At 38.4% G+C, this 15,535-nt stretch overlaps 1 pseudogene; it reads left to right on the top strand.

The window, feature by feature from the left end:
• Positions 1-105: 105 nt before the first annotated feature.
• LOC102822124 lies at positions 106-7,694 on the top strand (annotated as a pseudogene).
• The last annotated feature ends 7,841 nt before the right edge of the window (positions 7,695-15,535 follow it).

Raw genomic sequence — 15,535 nt, 5'->3', positions numbered from 1 at the left:
GTGAAAAAGGACTAGAAACTTGAAAAGACAAAAGTTTATAAAGCTGTTCTATCTTCCAAGGTACAACAGAAGTAGCAGTCAACAGATACAGCTTAAAATTTAGGCATGAAGAAAAGTAGGAACATATTTTACTACACTGAAGACAAGAACAAAGTACAGATGTGTTAAAAAAAAAAAAACGATGTCCTGAAAAGTAACAATATTAATTATCAAGCTAACAATAACAACATTGGTATCAAACTAATACTGATTTATAGGATAAGCAGTAAACCTCAAGGTCAGTTTGAACCTCAAGACTGGCAGTTCAAACTCACCAACTGTTCCTCGGAAACCCTATATAGGGTCACTATGAGTCAGATGGTACTTAGCAACAACACCAGGGGTCTAAGTGTTTGTACTATTTTCCCCCACACTGAATGATATTATTATTTTCACTTAACAATTGAGAAAAGTATTGAAATACCTAGTAAATAGCTAAAGGAGTCCTAGTAGCATAGTGGGCTATGCAATGGGTTGCTCTTCATAAAGTCAGAAGTACTACCAGCCACTCCAAAGGAAAATGAAGAGGCTTCATGCTCCTGTAAAGACGTAGATTGGGAAACTGACTTAGACAGCACACAGCAACAGCTACAGCCAAGTAGCTAAGTAAAGAGTCAGTGCAATTCCAAAGCTCTTCCAATTAATCAATTAATTAATGTAAACATATCTAATTTTATTTGTAATTCTATTAATAATTGACATCTTACAGTTCCTTTTACATAGTGGCTTTTACAGAACTTTTTCTGGTTGTGGTAACAGCTACTTATTTTGAGTTCACACTCAAACACATATAAAATATCGATGTCCTCCAGCCTTCATATTTTGAGCTTAAATCCTTCCCTTTACAACAAATTTCTTTAAGCTAGACTGTGGTGGTGGTGGTGGTGGTGGTGGTGATGTGCTGTGGTGTTGGTTCTGACTCATAGCAACCCTGCACAGGGTTTCTAAGGCTGTCAATTTTTACAGGAGCAGAAAGCCCCATCTTTCTCTCACAGTACGGCCAGTAGTTTTGAACTGCTGACCTTAAGGTTAGCAGTCCAACTCGTACCCACTACACTACTTGCAAACATTATGGTACCTACACTTGTAAAATACTTATTAAAAGTGAAGTTAAAGGCCAGTTATCTTCAACATAAAAGCATTATCAGTAACATAATATGCCTCACCACACACAAGCATGGCTTTGAAATACTGAGACTAAAACATACCTTTGCCCTCTGTGGTTCAATTCTTAGTCAAACAGTAGATAGGTATAGTTGTTATGTGCCATGGAGTCATTTCCAACTCACAGTGACCCTATATAGGGCTTCCGAGGCTGTAAACATTTATGGGAGCAGAAAGCCTCATCCTTCTCCCACTGAACAGCTGGTAGTTTTGAACTGCTGACTGTGAGATTACCAGCCTGATTCGTAACCACTATACTACCAGAGCTCCTTGGATAGGTATAGAAGGACCACAATATTAGTGAAGTATGCACACCATTTGAGATCAAAAGGGCAGCAATTAGCCTAGGACAAAGTTTAGAAGGCTTCTGAAGGAAGGAGGAATGGAAACAAGAAACAGACGGAGAAAGCAAGATAAGTGATGTTACATTGAGGGAACTGCAATCACTGAGATGAAATAAAGTATATAATTTGTTGAATGTAAAACTGAGATCTACCCCCCAAAAAACAAAACAGGGAATGGAAGCAAATACTATTGAACGATGATGCACAGAGATTGTAGTCATTGCAATGAAATGATGATATAAAGCCGATGTTCTCCCATATAAACTATCACTCAGGTCACAATAAAAAACTTACAAAATAAAAAAAAGTTTTTAAGAAAAAAAATAACAACTGAGATCTACTCTGTAAACCTTCACTGAATTCATAATAAAAAGCTTTTTTTTCTAAAAAGTGCCCCCAGTAGAAACTAACTTGACCATTATGCCTTCATTAAGTTCTCCTTGAAAAAGACTGAAGGCATACTTGAGTTTATTGTGGATGCTAAAATCAAAAGGCACCAGATGTGGCCAGTCAATACTCTGATTGGGCCTGATGGAGAGAAAGCAGCATATGTGCAACTGGTTCCTGACTATGATGTTTTGAACGGCAAAACTAAATCCAGCTGGCTAATTCCAAATATAAAGGAGCTCTGGTAGCGTAGTGGTTACGAATCGGGCTGCGAGCCTTAAGGTCAGCGGTTCGAAACTACCAGCTGCTCCGCGGGAGAAAGATGAGGCTTTCTACTCCCATAAAGATTTACACCCTCGGAAACCCTATACAGGGTCGCTATGGGTCGGAACTGACTCGATGGCACATAACAACAACAACAACAATTCCAAATATAGATTTTTCATTAACAAAAGAGTGAAGGACAGAAGTGCCCTTTGCGAAGATCTCTTTACATTTTTTAAATCATATTAACTTATACAAACGTGTCTATATATGTCTCCTTGGTGGTGGTGTGCCATGGAGTCAGTTCCGACTCATAGCCACACTGTAACATGGTTTCCAAGGCTGTAAATCTTTACGGGAGCACAAAGTCTCATCTTTCTCCCACGGAACAGCTGGTAGTTTCAAACTGCTGACCTTGAGATTAGCAGCCCAATTAGTAACCGCTTCCCTATTTGAAGTCCTGGTGTTGCGCTGTGTGTTAATATGCCAGACTGCAAAGCCATTTGAACTGTAAGGTCGGCGGTTCAAGTTTACCAGTTGCTCCTCGGAAACCCTATACAAGGTCACTATAGGTCGGAATCAACTCAATGGCACTTAACAACAACAGAAATATGTCTATTTATCAATACAACATAATTCCTTCAGCACAGTGGAACAGTTCCTTGATTATAATGCTTCGCAAAATTACATGATCTACAAATGGTCAGGCATTAATGACATATAGAAATGAGTTCATTCTCATTCAAAAAAGTAGAGACAAGCACAGTAAGCTTTACTTAGTGCACTTCCTTCACTTATTCAATAGTCAGTCAAGTCATAATATGTTCAAGTCATAATGACCCCATGCACAACAGAACCGACGACATAAGGTAAAACCACCAGGTCCTTCACCATTCTCACAATTGTGTTTGGGCCCATTTACTGTATCAATCCATCTCATTGGGGATCTTCCTCTTTTTGATGACCCTCTACTTTACCAAGCATGATACACTTTTCCAAGGACTGGTCCAAAAGTACATGAGTCAAAAAGTCTCCCATCCTCGATTCTAAGGAGCATTCTGGCTGTACTTCTTCCTAGAAGATTTGTTTGACCTTCTGGCAATCCATGGTACTTTAAATATTCTTTCTTCCCCAAGATCACAATTCAAATGCATCAATTATTTTTCTCTTTCTTATTCATTGTCCAGCTTTCACATGCATACAAAGCAAATTAAAACACATTGCTTTGGTCAGTTATACCTTAGTCCTTAAAATGGCATCTTTGCTTTTTAACACTTTAAAGAGGTCTTTAGTAGATTTGCCCAATGCACTGCTGCTTCCAGGAACACTAACTGAGGATTCAAGTACAATGAAATCCTTGACAAGTTCAATCTTTTCTCCATGTATCATGATGTTGTTTATTGTTCCACTTGTGAGTTGTTCTGCTTTCTTTGCACTGAGTTGTAATTCTTTGATCTTCATCAGCAAGTCCTCTTCACTTTTAGCATCAAGGCTGCATTATCTTAGGCTATTAATGAGACTTCCCCTTCAATCCTGATGCTACTTTCTGCTTCATATAGTCCAGCTTCCCAACACACAGACTGAACAAATAAAGCCAGAAGGATACAGCCTACGCACACCTTGCCTAATTTTAAACCATTCAGTATCTCCGTGTTCTTTGTTAACAACTGTCTGCCTCCTGGTCTACATACAGATTCTACAGAAGCACAATTATGTGTTCTGGAATTTCCATTCTTTGTAATGTTATCCATAGATTGTTACAATCAACAATTAAAGGTCTTTGCATAGTCAATAAAACACAGGTAAACATCATTCTGGTATTATCTGCTTGCAGCTAAGATACATCTGACATCAGCAATGATATTCCTTATTCCACTTCCTCTTCTGAATACAGCTTGGAATTCTGGCAGCTCCCTTCTGATGTACTGCTACAATCAGTTTTTAATTATCTTCAGCAAAAATTTACCTGTGTGTGATACTAATGACATATTGTATATGATTGTTACCTTTTATTGAAATAGGCACCACTTTGTAGTGTGTACTGATGAACAAGCCATGTCTAATCCTGAGGAGTTCATATTCTGGTAGGTATAAATGACATTCATCTAATAACAATTTATATTTTCTATTTATAATTCTTTGCCTATTCCTTTCACTGATCAATTAAATCCATTTAGGCTTCAGGAACAATGCTATACTGAGAAGCCTTTACTGACTGTTCCCTTAACTCAGATACTTCCTCATTTGGGCACATCTCTGCCATAGCAATTTATACTGTTTGTAACAAAAGGTTGTTTCCTCAACAAAACTCCAAGTTCCCTGAAGCAAAAATGTACTCATCTCACTACCATGATTGGCCTGTTGCAGTATTGAATAAATGTCTGATGAATTAATAAATAACTAACTGAATGATGAAAACCAATGCTCCAGTTGGGAATCACACAAGATGTTGCTAATTCAGTTCCAAAATAATTAAAGAACAGTAAATGAATTGAAATTGAAATATCTACTAACTCTCCAATGAGTACACGTGAAATAATTATGTATGAAGCAGAAAAAAAAAAACTTCCTCACAATTAGGATATGCATATTAACAAGGAAAAAACTTTGAAATAAGATAATCTATAACTTCAGTAGGTAAAACAAACACAAGAATAAAATATCATTCATAGGAAAGTGTACTTCCTAACAACTATTCTAGCACACGAACAAGTAATTAAAAGGTACATAAGGATTTCTTTTGAAGATTCAAGTAATTTAAAGTTCGATAGTATTTAGAATTCAAACTAATACTATAACAAACTTCTTGTTAAGACCAGAAAATCCAGATCTTACAAAAATTAAGTAAAACCCCAACAAATACTGATTTCATCCCCTCTACTATTCATTTTCCAGAGCTAAATAAAACATTCCAACCACAAAAATAATGAACTCACAACTGGGAGAATATCAAAACACTTGGATAGCTAATATGCATTACTTAATAAACACCAATGTATTCTCTTTCCAGTTCAAAACTGACTTTTTAAAATATTATCCAAAATCACTAGTGGAATTATGATTATGACAATATTAAAGAAGATCAAGTTTTAAAAAGCTTAAATTGTTGTTGTTGTTAAGTGCCATCAAGCCAATTCCAACCCAAAACACCCTGTATAGGGTTTCCAAGGAGCAGCTGGTGAGCTTGAACCACCAACTTTGTAGTTCAAACAACTCTGCAGTCTGACACATCAGCCCACAGCACCATACCAGAACTATAAATTATTGTATATTCAAGCCATGGAATACTACTTGCTATTATGTAGGAAGTAGAATTACATGGAAAGATGGCCATCCTATATCATTAAGTGAAAAAGGCAAACTATTGACAGTAATATCCCAGAGGCAAAGTAGGGGTTAGAAACACAAACTGGGCTCAAATCTCAGCTTTGATATTCAATAGCAGTGGGAACTTTGGCTAATTACTTTGTCTACTGCTTCTTCATTTACAAATGAATACTCTGTATTCATAATAAATTCTATAGCCTGTTCACAGGATTCCGGGTTAAATTAGTAAATATGTGTAAAGTACTACCCATTGCTGTGTAGTCCACTCTGACTCACAGCAATTCTACAGGTCAGAGTACACTGACCAAAGAGTTTCCAAGACTGTAAATCCTTAAGGAAGCTGACTGCTTACAGCTTTTTCTCAGTGAGTCCAAAGTGGGTTTAAACCACTGACTTTTTGGTTAGCAAGTACTTAACCACTGTGCCACCAGGACAAGCAAAACTTTTAACTATAATTTTTGGAAAAAGAAGAAAAAAATTTTAATCTAAATCATATTAATGTCCATCTATGTAGGGGAGGAAAACGATCATTTTCTGTACTGTTCTGAATTTTTAAAACAAAGAATATTTATTATCTGAAGTGAAAGATTATAATAAAAGTTTGGCACCAACTTTCCCCTGCTGAGAGATCTACTAGTGCAATTACTAAAACACTCAGGGACCAAGCAAAATCCTGTGAACAATAAACACTTTTAAACCGTAAAAATTAAATTCCATAAAAAAGACACAGTACTCAATTTTCAGATAGAGAGAGACAGTTCCACAGTAACAAGCTACATCCTAGTAAGCATAACTGAAATGGCATTTAATCAAATCTCGTTTTTTGGTTATCAAGTACTGCTATGCTGGGCAGCTATTATTTACTATTTTCCATATTGTTTACAAATTTCTCCATTTTTAGATGACTGTAAAATCCTAGCCTCTATAAACTCATATGGATGCGAAAGCTGGACAGTGAATAAGGAAGATCGTAGAAGAATTGATACCTTTGAGTTGTGGTGTTGGAGGAGAATACTGTAAGTGCCGTGGACTGCCAAAAGAACCAATAGATCTGTTTTGGAAGAAGTGCAACCAGAGTGCTCCTTGGAGGCCAAAATGGCTAAGCTTCGTCTCTCCTACTTTGGACACATTGTCCGGAGAGAACAGTCGCTGGAGAAGGATGCCATGCTGGGTAAGGTGGAGGGTCAGAGAAAAAGAGGAAGACCCCCAACGAGATGGATCAGCCAGGTGGCATCATTGATGGCATCAAGTGTGGCAGTGGTAGTGAAGGTGGCCCAGGACATTGTTTTGTTCTGCTGTGCATGGGGTCGCTATGAGTCGGTTCCAACTCGATGGCACCTGACAACAACAATATCTGTGATTATGGACCCATTTTGAAGTCTAATAAAGAGTAGTTTCCCTTAGGGGCATGGTCTGATTCCAATTTATAAGACTACTTTGGAAAAGCTAGTTCTCTTGCCCTGGATCTTTCAGCTGTCTCATCACACCTGACTTACAATTCCTGGGACTTCCAGCCTATCACTTGACCTGATTTGCCAACTCCTGAAGCTCATGCATTAACAGCCTGTCCTCAGATCTGTTCATTTGGGTTCCATTCATTATAGCAGTATGAAACTAAATTACCACCGAATCTAGTTTCTTTCTACTCACCAATCCTTAATGGTAACTAACACATACATAAATCTGAACTTACAATAGGTAACTATAAAAAAGCCTACAATCTTTAGAACCCTCTGCAAACTTTTAAGAGAAAGATCTGACTATACACATGCTTTGAGGAAGCTTTGGTTCCTTGGATAAACTTAGCTTGTTTCATAAATAAAATGGGTGTAAAAAACAACCAAATGGAAGAACAGAACGAGAACTTGAACTTCAGCTGCATTTCTGCTTAGCTGCAATACTATTAAAGCCTGTTTCAAAATCCAAGAGTCTACCCTCAAAAAATAAAGCATTCTGCCTTTCTTCACCATCATGTGAGTACTGCTACCTTTCATTTTCACTGTGTCTTATCATAAGACTTTCAGGATCAAGAGACTCCTAGACAAGAAGCAAAAGAATTGTCCCATTCCCCAATGGATTTGAATGAAAATTAATAATAAAATCAAGTTCAACTCCAAGATAAGACATTGGAGAAGAAACAAACTGGGACAAACGGAGTTGCACATGTGATGGCACCATAACATATCTAAGTTTTAGCACGCAACCATATGAAGTTAAATTCTGTCAAGATCTGATCAACTTGTACTGTGAAACTTCTGGTTTCTTTGCTTTTATGCTTCCGTATTGAAAGGTTGGCTAATAAATTTAATATGTGAGACCTTTGGTTTGAAAAAATAAAATAAATAAAGCATGCAAACAGTAGGCTGTCATGTCCATTTTATCACATTTACCAGAATGGCATTTCATAAAAACTCATTATTACTGTTGCTAGGTGCCATCAAGTCAATCACCCCTCATAGCAATCTAACATGATAGAGTAGAACTAGTACAGTTTTCTAAGCTGGAATCTTTATAGGAGAAGAGCTGCTAGGTGGGTTCAATGTTTCAGTTAGCAACTAAGGGCTTATTTGACCATTGGTCCATGAAGGTTCCTACTAAGTATTCATTACCAAACTCTGACTAGCACTACTACCATTGTTTGTTTCTGAAAGAAACCCTCAGAAACATAAAAAATTTCCTAGTTTTACAAGATGAGGCTTTCTACTCCCGTAAAGATTGACAGCCTCGGAAACCCTGTTCAGGGTCGCTATGGGTTGGAACCGACTCAATGGCACTTAACAACAGCAACAAAAATAGCTTTTCAAAAAGAAATCAATCACAGACATGTGGAGTTCCTAATTTTAAATAGTTTATACAATGTCTAGAAGAGAAGACTACACCTCAATGTAAAGAAAACAGAAATTCTCACCACTGGACCAATAAATAACATCATAATAAATGAAGAAAAAGGTGAAGTTGTCAAACACTTCATTCTACTTGTATTCACAATAAACACTCACGGAAGCAGTGGTTAAGAAATCAAAAGACGTACTGCATTAGGAAAATCTGTTGCAAAAGACCTCTTTAAAGTGTTAAAGAGTTGAGGATTAAGGTGCACCTAACCCAAGCCAGGAGTCCTGGTGTGGGTTAATGTGCCAGACTACAAAGCCATTTGAACTGCAAGGTCAGTGGTTCAAGCTCACCAGCTGCTCCTCAGAAACCCTATACAGGGTCGCTGTGGGTCAGAATCAACTTGACAGCACTTAACAACAACAACCCAAGCCATGGTATTTTCAATGGTCTCACATGCATATGAAAGTTGGACATATGAATAAGGAAGACCACAGAAGAATCAATGCATTCGATTTATGGTGTTGGAAATGTTAAAAGTACCATGGACTGTCAGAAGAACAAAAAAAATCTGTCTTGAAAGAAGTGAAACCAGAATGCTCCTTAGATATGAAGATAGGGAGACGTCCTCTCTTGAACTTTGGACATGTTATCAGAAGGAACCAGACCCTGGAGAAGAAAATCATGCTCGGTCAGCGAAAAAGAGGAAGATCCCCAAGGAGATGTATTGACACAGCTGCAGTAACAATAGGCTCAAATGGAACAAGGGTTGTGATGATGGTACAGGAGTGGGCAGTGTTTCATTCTGTTGTGCACAGGGTCACTATGAGTCAGAACCGACTCAACAACACTTAATAACAACAGAAGAGAAGAAACTCAATAAACGTTAGCTGATAAAGCTTTGAAGTGAAAGAACAGAAACTTATTCATAAGGAAACTTAATAAGTCACTTTCTGCCAGAATTTATTGGCCATTATAAGTTTAGTTAAGATATTAAAAGATACTTTGTTTTAGGAATCAAAGTTAGATATTCCTTGGGTTCTAAGGAAGATAGAAATGAAATGAACAATATTCATTAAAAACAAACTAACCTATATATATTCTTTCTTAAGTTTTTTCTGGGAAAAAAATCTACTTTTATAACATTTTACAATTTTGCCTTAAGCAACATGACTTTTAGACCTACTATATTTTTACCAGGTAATCAAAACTTACACATAATGGAAGTAAAAACAGTCTCTAGAAAGTGAAAGAAGGCAGTTCAGAGAGAGCTGAAAATAGATGAGCTTAGCCAAAGTGCTAAAAACTGGAAAAATTCAAGTGTTTTAAATCAAGACTAAGTTGTTTGGGTAGATAATGTCTTGATTCAGACAAACGGGAAAGGACTTATATACCTGGACAAACTTTTTGCTTTATATAAATCTTCCACTAGAAAACTACAGTTTAGTCCTTTCAGAGAGTCACAAATACATTAAAAACACACAACAGTAAGAAAAAAAAAAAAAAAAAGAAGAACTGAACACGTTCTGCAACATGCTTTCCACACATACCTAGTGTGGGCGTACTGACATTACATGGGAGCAAGACCAAGCAAGTACCTTCTCAGATGAGTAGGCATCTTGACTATATTTTTATGGTTATAAGAGTATACCTTACAAAATATGGCTTATAAAATAGTTTATACAAGTATAATATTTACTTTACATACCTAATTATAATATTAGCACTAAAAGATATACATTCCTTCAGAAACAAATACTTATCAAGGTATCTGGTTCATCTTCATACTTAAAAAAAAATTTAGAGACATTTATGAGGTTGTTTTTCTTTAAATTCACGTCACTATTCTTTTCTATACACTAAACATAAGAATCTGAAGTATCAACAGATATTTACTGCCTCCTCTGGCCATTACATTGCAGAGTTCAAAACTGGACCTCAGAATATAAGCAAAAAACAAGTATTCTTTGGAAACATTTTTACAAAATCATAGTATGTATTTATATATATTCAGAAAAATTAGAAGTTACAGGTAAGCATAAAGCTTGCATTTGTGTAGCAATATTTTACTTTAGCTTCTTAAATAACCATAATCATGATGCTTTAATTTATAAATTTATATACAATTTCAAATGTCATGTATATACATTTGAAAAGACATTTAAGGCAACAAGTTTTTGGATTCCTGGTTACTAAAATTATGATGTTGTTGCTAAGTGCTGTCAAGTCGGTTCTGACTCATAACAACTCTGTATAGGGTTTCCGCAGAGCAAACAGTAGATTAGAACCACCAATCTCCCAGTTAGCATTCTATAGCTCTTCCTACAGCACCATACCAGGACTCCTTGGGGAGTCCACATTCATGTAATCTGTGTATACTTACATATATATGTGTGTATACATATATACATATATTGATGTGCCATCAAGTCAATTTCCCCTCATAGCAATCCCATGTGATAGACTACCACTGAACCATAGGGTTTTCTTTATGGGAATAAAGCAATCTTTACTGGAGCAGAGCTGCTGGGTGGGTTCAGATAGATAACCTATCAGTTCGCAACTAACTGAATATATAAGTTGTTGTTAAAAGTGCCATTGAGTCGGTCCCGACCCACAGCAATCCTATATAGGGTTTCCGAAGAGCAGCTGGTGAGCTTGAACTGTCGACCTTGCAGATCAGACTGGCTTTGCAGTTTGGTGCGGTGGGTTAATGCGCGGGACTGCAAAACCAGTCTGATCTGCAAGGTCGGCGGTTCAAGCTTAGCAGCTGCTCCTCAGAAACCCTATACAGGATCGCTGTGGGTCGGGACCAACTCGATGGCACTGAACAACAACAACAATATCAATATATATATATGTACATGACTTAAAAAAACCATGAGTCTTAACAGTTCTGAGAATCTGAGAAGCAGGACTGTTGAGTGCCATGCTGTTGAATAGTTCCAGCTCATAGTGGCCCTGCACAGGGTTTCTGAGGACTGGCTGGTGAGTTTAAACCTCCAACCTTGCAGTTCAAACTGACCTTGTAGTCCTGTGCTTATCCTACAGTACCACACCAGGACTCCAAGAAGCAAGATGTTGCTGTTGTTGTTAAGTGCCCTAAGCCTGTATAAGGTTTCCAGGGAGCAGCTGGTGAGCTTTCAAACCAACTTTGCAATACAGAGCATTAACCCACAGCACCACACTAGGAATCCTATGGGTGCTACATTATTCTTTGCACCTATCTCTATTTTCTGTTGCTGACTACATTAAATTTTAAATATTTTGAAAAATTGAAAACCTACAGAGGAATTGTAAAAATAGTGAAGTGAACAACCCCTGTTAGCACCAGTGTCTCTTCTAAAACTACTCTATTTTTGATAGAAGCAAATCTGTAGCTCTAAAGGATTCTTTTATTCAACATACTGAACAAGATAGTAATTAAGAAATAAATAGCCAACCTAGAATTACACAATAAAAGAGCCTCGGCAAAATACGAACTTTACCTATAGACCCTTTCTTTTATCACTTCACCCTAGAAAGTTAAGGATAATTAAAACCTACATGGCAGTATGTACTAGATGAAGTAAGAATGTTTAGTCCCATAGGAAACTAAATGTCCACAAAACATTAGTGTTCAAGAAACAATTTTCTGTCTTCTAAAAAACATAAAATGAAAATGTTTAGTTCGACTCAGTATGCTGTTGTTGTAAGTGCCACTGAACTGGTTCTGACCAATAACAAGACCCTGTATAGAGTTCCCAAGGAATAGATGGTGGGTTTGAACCACTGACCTTGCAGTTAGCAGTTCAGTGATTAACCTACAGTGCCACACAAGGACACCCAACTCAGTATACATAATATTATTTGCAAGATTTTGAAAAATGGATGTGCTTTATTCCTGGAAATAAAAAACTTAGGTCCCATTAATAAAGTCACTCATTTATTCAGCAAGTATTTACTATCTATTATTTGCCAGCTGCTACTATGGCACAGTGGTAAAGATGACAGTCCGTTTTCTCATGGAACTAACATTCCATTGGAGAACAGAGCAATTAAAGTACTAACTAAATACACACTCCAAAAAAAAAAGTCAGATATATGCTATAAAGAAAATAAAGAGTCAGGGAAAAAAGAATGAAAAGAGGAATTAAGACTCAGAAAAATGCAGACAAGACAAGACCTCTCCAATGCAGTATGTTCAGTTCAGCAGAAACTGTTTCAGTGCCAATCATCTGTTTCATACTTTCTCCAATCTTTTTATACTCTTACTTTTTCCAGAAAAAGTCTGCTGTAGTGGTTTTCCATTATTGCTATTATTTTAGAGACAAAAATTTTTTTCACACAAAATGTGACAAGTGCTTAACAAAAAATATAAATTTCAATCCACACATATTCTGAAAAAAATCTTAAGGGTAATGTATCAGTGAAAAGGCTGATGCCAAAATGAAGCTGACAAAAAGTTTTAATGGAATTTCAAGAGAATGACTTATCCACTCTCCAACTCTATAATCTACATGTTTACTTCCTATAATAGATAGAACTGCCCACAGGGCTCCCAAGGCTGTAAAACTTTTAAGGAAGCAGATTGCCACATCTTTCCCCCAAGGAGTTTCTTGAGCTTTTGAATCACAGTCAGATGCTTTAAGGACTGTGCCACCATGGCTCCAAAAAATGATTAAAAAAAAAACAAAACACTGCCATTGAGTCATTCGAACTCACAGCAACCCTACATGTATAGTTTCCAAGACTGTATATCTTTATAAGAGCAGACAGCAGCTGGTTGGTTTGAACCTCCCTCGCAGTTAGTAGTCTAACACCTACCCAACAGCGCCATCAAAGGCTCCAACAGGAATACATACTTGAAGAGAGAGATCCTGCTGCTTTTCACTTTGGGTAGAAAAATAAGGACATTCCCTACACTATCTACATGATTTTAAACTTTCCACTAGTGAATTTAATTGCTGTTGTTAAGTGCCATCCGTGGAGTTAGTTCCAACCCATAGCGACTCTGTACAGGGTTTCTGAGAAGTGGCTGGAGAGCTTGAACCGCCAAGCTTGCATTTCAAACAGACTTAGAAGTCCAGTGCATTAACCCACAGCACTGAAAGGCATAAACAGTATTTTGAGATATTTGCAGCAACTATAAACTTGATACAAAAAATCTGTAATTTTTAGTGGTAACGAAGTTACAGATATAGCTAATACTACTGCGCTTTATTACCTTTTATAATTGAAGGAAACTATCAATTTCAGTCCCCAGTAAATAGAAATAAAGATGCAATCTTATCCCCATTTTATTTCAATAAATCCCTGAATGCTGTAACTTCCAGACTCCAAATCAAAATGCCATTCTAGTTCAAAGCCCTGCACAAATTGATTTTAAAGTCAAAGTGCTGGTTTCTCTGTTGATCCAGCTCTGATCTCAACATTATCACCATGCTTCCCTGTTTCTACGAAATGTATACACAAACCCTGTTTATTTCTTTGGTTTGCCCAGCTTGTTGTTAAGCGCCATCGAGTCGGCTCTGACCCATAGCGACTCCGTATGGGGTTTCCGAAGAGCGGCTGGTGAGCACCCAATAAATTTTGTCAGTCAGTAAGAGGTGAAGTTGAAGGAAAATAGAACCAACAACCAACAGTCCCTCGCTTCCAGACCTCCAACAGCAAGTGCAAAGATGCTAAATGTAGTGTGTATATGGTGAATGGGCTATCCTCAGGACTCATAAGTTAGAGTGCCCGAAGCACGACATCTTCACTAACAACACTCAGAAAACATTCCATGTCCTCCTCGACTTTGTATTGCTCAGTTCCCTACCTGCCAGTTCGCTCGCCTCCAGCCACGACCCAAGGTGCTCCAGTCCTTTCCCATCCCCCACGGGTCCCTCCCTCCCATTCCAGGCTACCCTGGCACTGGGCACACGACCACACCTCTCTTCTAGGACTAATCATGTCTTCCCCATTCCCACCATGTCCGACACCGAAGAGAAGAGGCCAGGGCCCCAGGAGTCAGCAGTACCGGCCGGCCCGGCAGTGAGGCTCAGGCAAACGCCCTAGGCCGGAGCAGCCGGACGCTGGGCAGGGAGTCACGAGCCCAGCGCGGGTTAACTGAGGGCGTGTACTCACCAATGTGTTCATGCGGAGGAGAACACGGAGGCCCACTGGATGGCCACTCGGGGCTCGGAGCTGTAGCCCTCGCCAAGAACTGCCACTGCCGCCACCACCGAGTCGCCGCCCGCTAGTTGCCTTCCCTGCGTCCTGCGGCGGCGCTGCCGCTACGCCACCACGCATGCGCAATGGCGTGTGGCCCGCTGGGACTCGTAGTTCGACCTTGGCTACTAGCGGCGCCTCTTCCGCTTTAGTCCGCGCAATCTTTGTACTGACTGAAGCAGTTGCGGGTGTAAAAGTAAAGGAAATCGCCTTCCGGGAAATTACTCAAACGTGGGCCCTCGCTTCCTCGTATGGTAATGTAGGTAGTGAAAAATCCATTTGAGAAGCAATTTAGAGCGTTTGCTTTTTTGCAATAATTGTCACTTATGTAGGGCACGTTTATTATTTGCGTGACACTTCAACACACAACGCTCCTGACACCTTCCCTGACTTTGTGTTAAAAAACGTTAATTGGCTTGAGTGGTATATGGATTTTCAAACTTGGCTTCCACAATTTATGTTATCAAACTTAATTTATTACTATATAGTTAAGTAAATCAAATGTGAACTTACCTAAAAAAACCAAAGCCTTCATATATTCAGAGTTCAGATTAGCCGAAATTAACAGTAATAGAAATACTTTAAAGGTCTAGCCTCCTGCCTTGAACATGAATTCCCGCTTGTACATTTAAAGCCAGCTGGTTATCCAACTTCTATTACAACTGTTCAAATTTCAGGAAACTCACTGCTTTAGGTGAGCCCTGGTAGTGTTGTTGTTGTTGTTAGGTGCCATAGAGTCGGTACCGACCCATAGCGACCCTATGCACAGCAGAACGAAACACTGCCCGATACTGGGCCAACCTCACTACTGTTGACAAGCTTGAGTCCATCAATGCTGCCACTTGGCCAATCAATCTCGTTGGGGGCCTTCCTCTTTTTCACTGACCCTCCAGTTTACCAAACATGATATCCTTCTCCAGTGTAGTGGATTATAAACTGAGTTGCTACCCACAGATCAATAGTTCAAATGTACCAGATGGGGCTTTCTA

The sequence above is a fragment of the Chrysochloris asiatica genome, unplaced genomic scaffold, assembly GCF_000296735.1.
Source record: "Chrysochloris asiatica unplaced genomic scaffold, ChrAsi1.0 scaffold00014, whole genome shotgun sequence".
Lineage (NCBI taxonomy): Eukaryota > Metazoa > Chordata > Mammalia > Afrosoricida > Chrysochloridae > Chrysochloris > Chrysochloris asiatica.
This window is presented reverse-complemented; position numbering and strand designations above follow the sequence as displayed.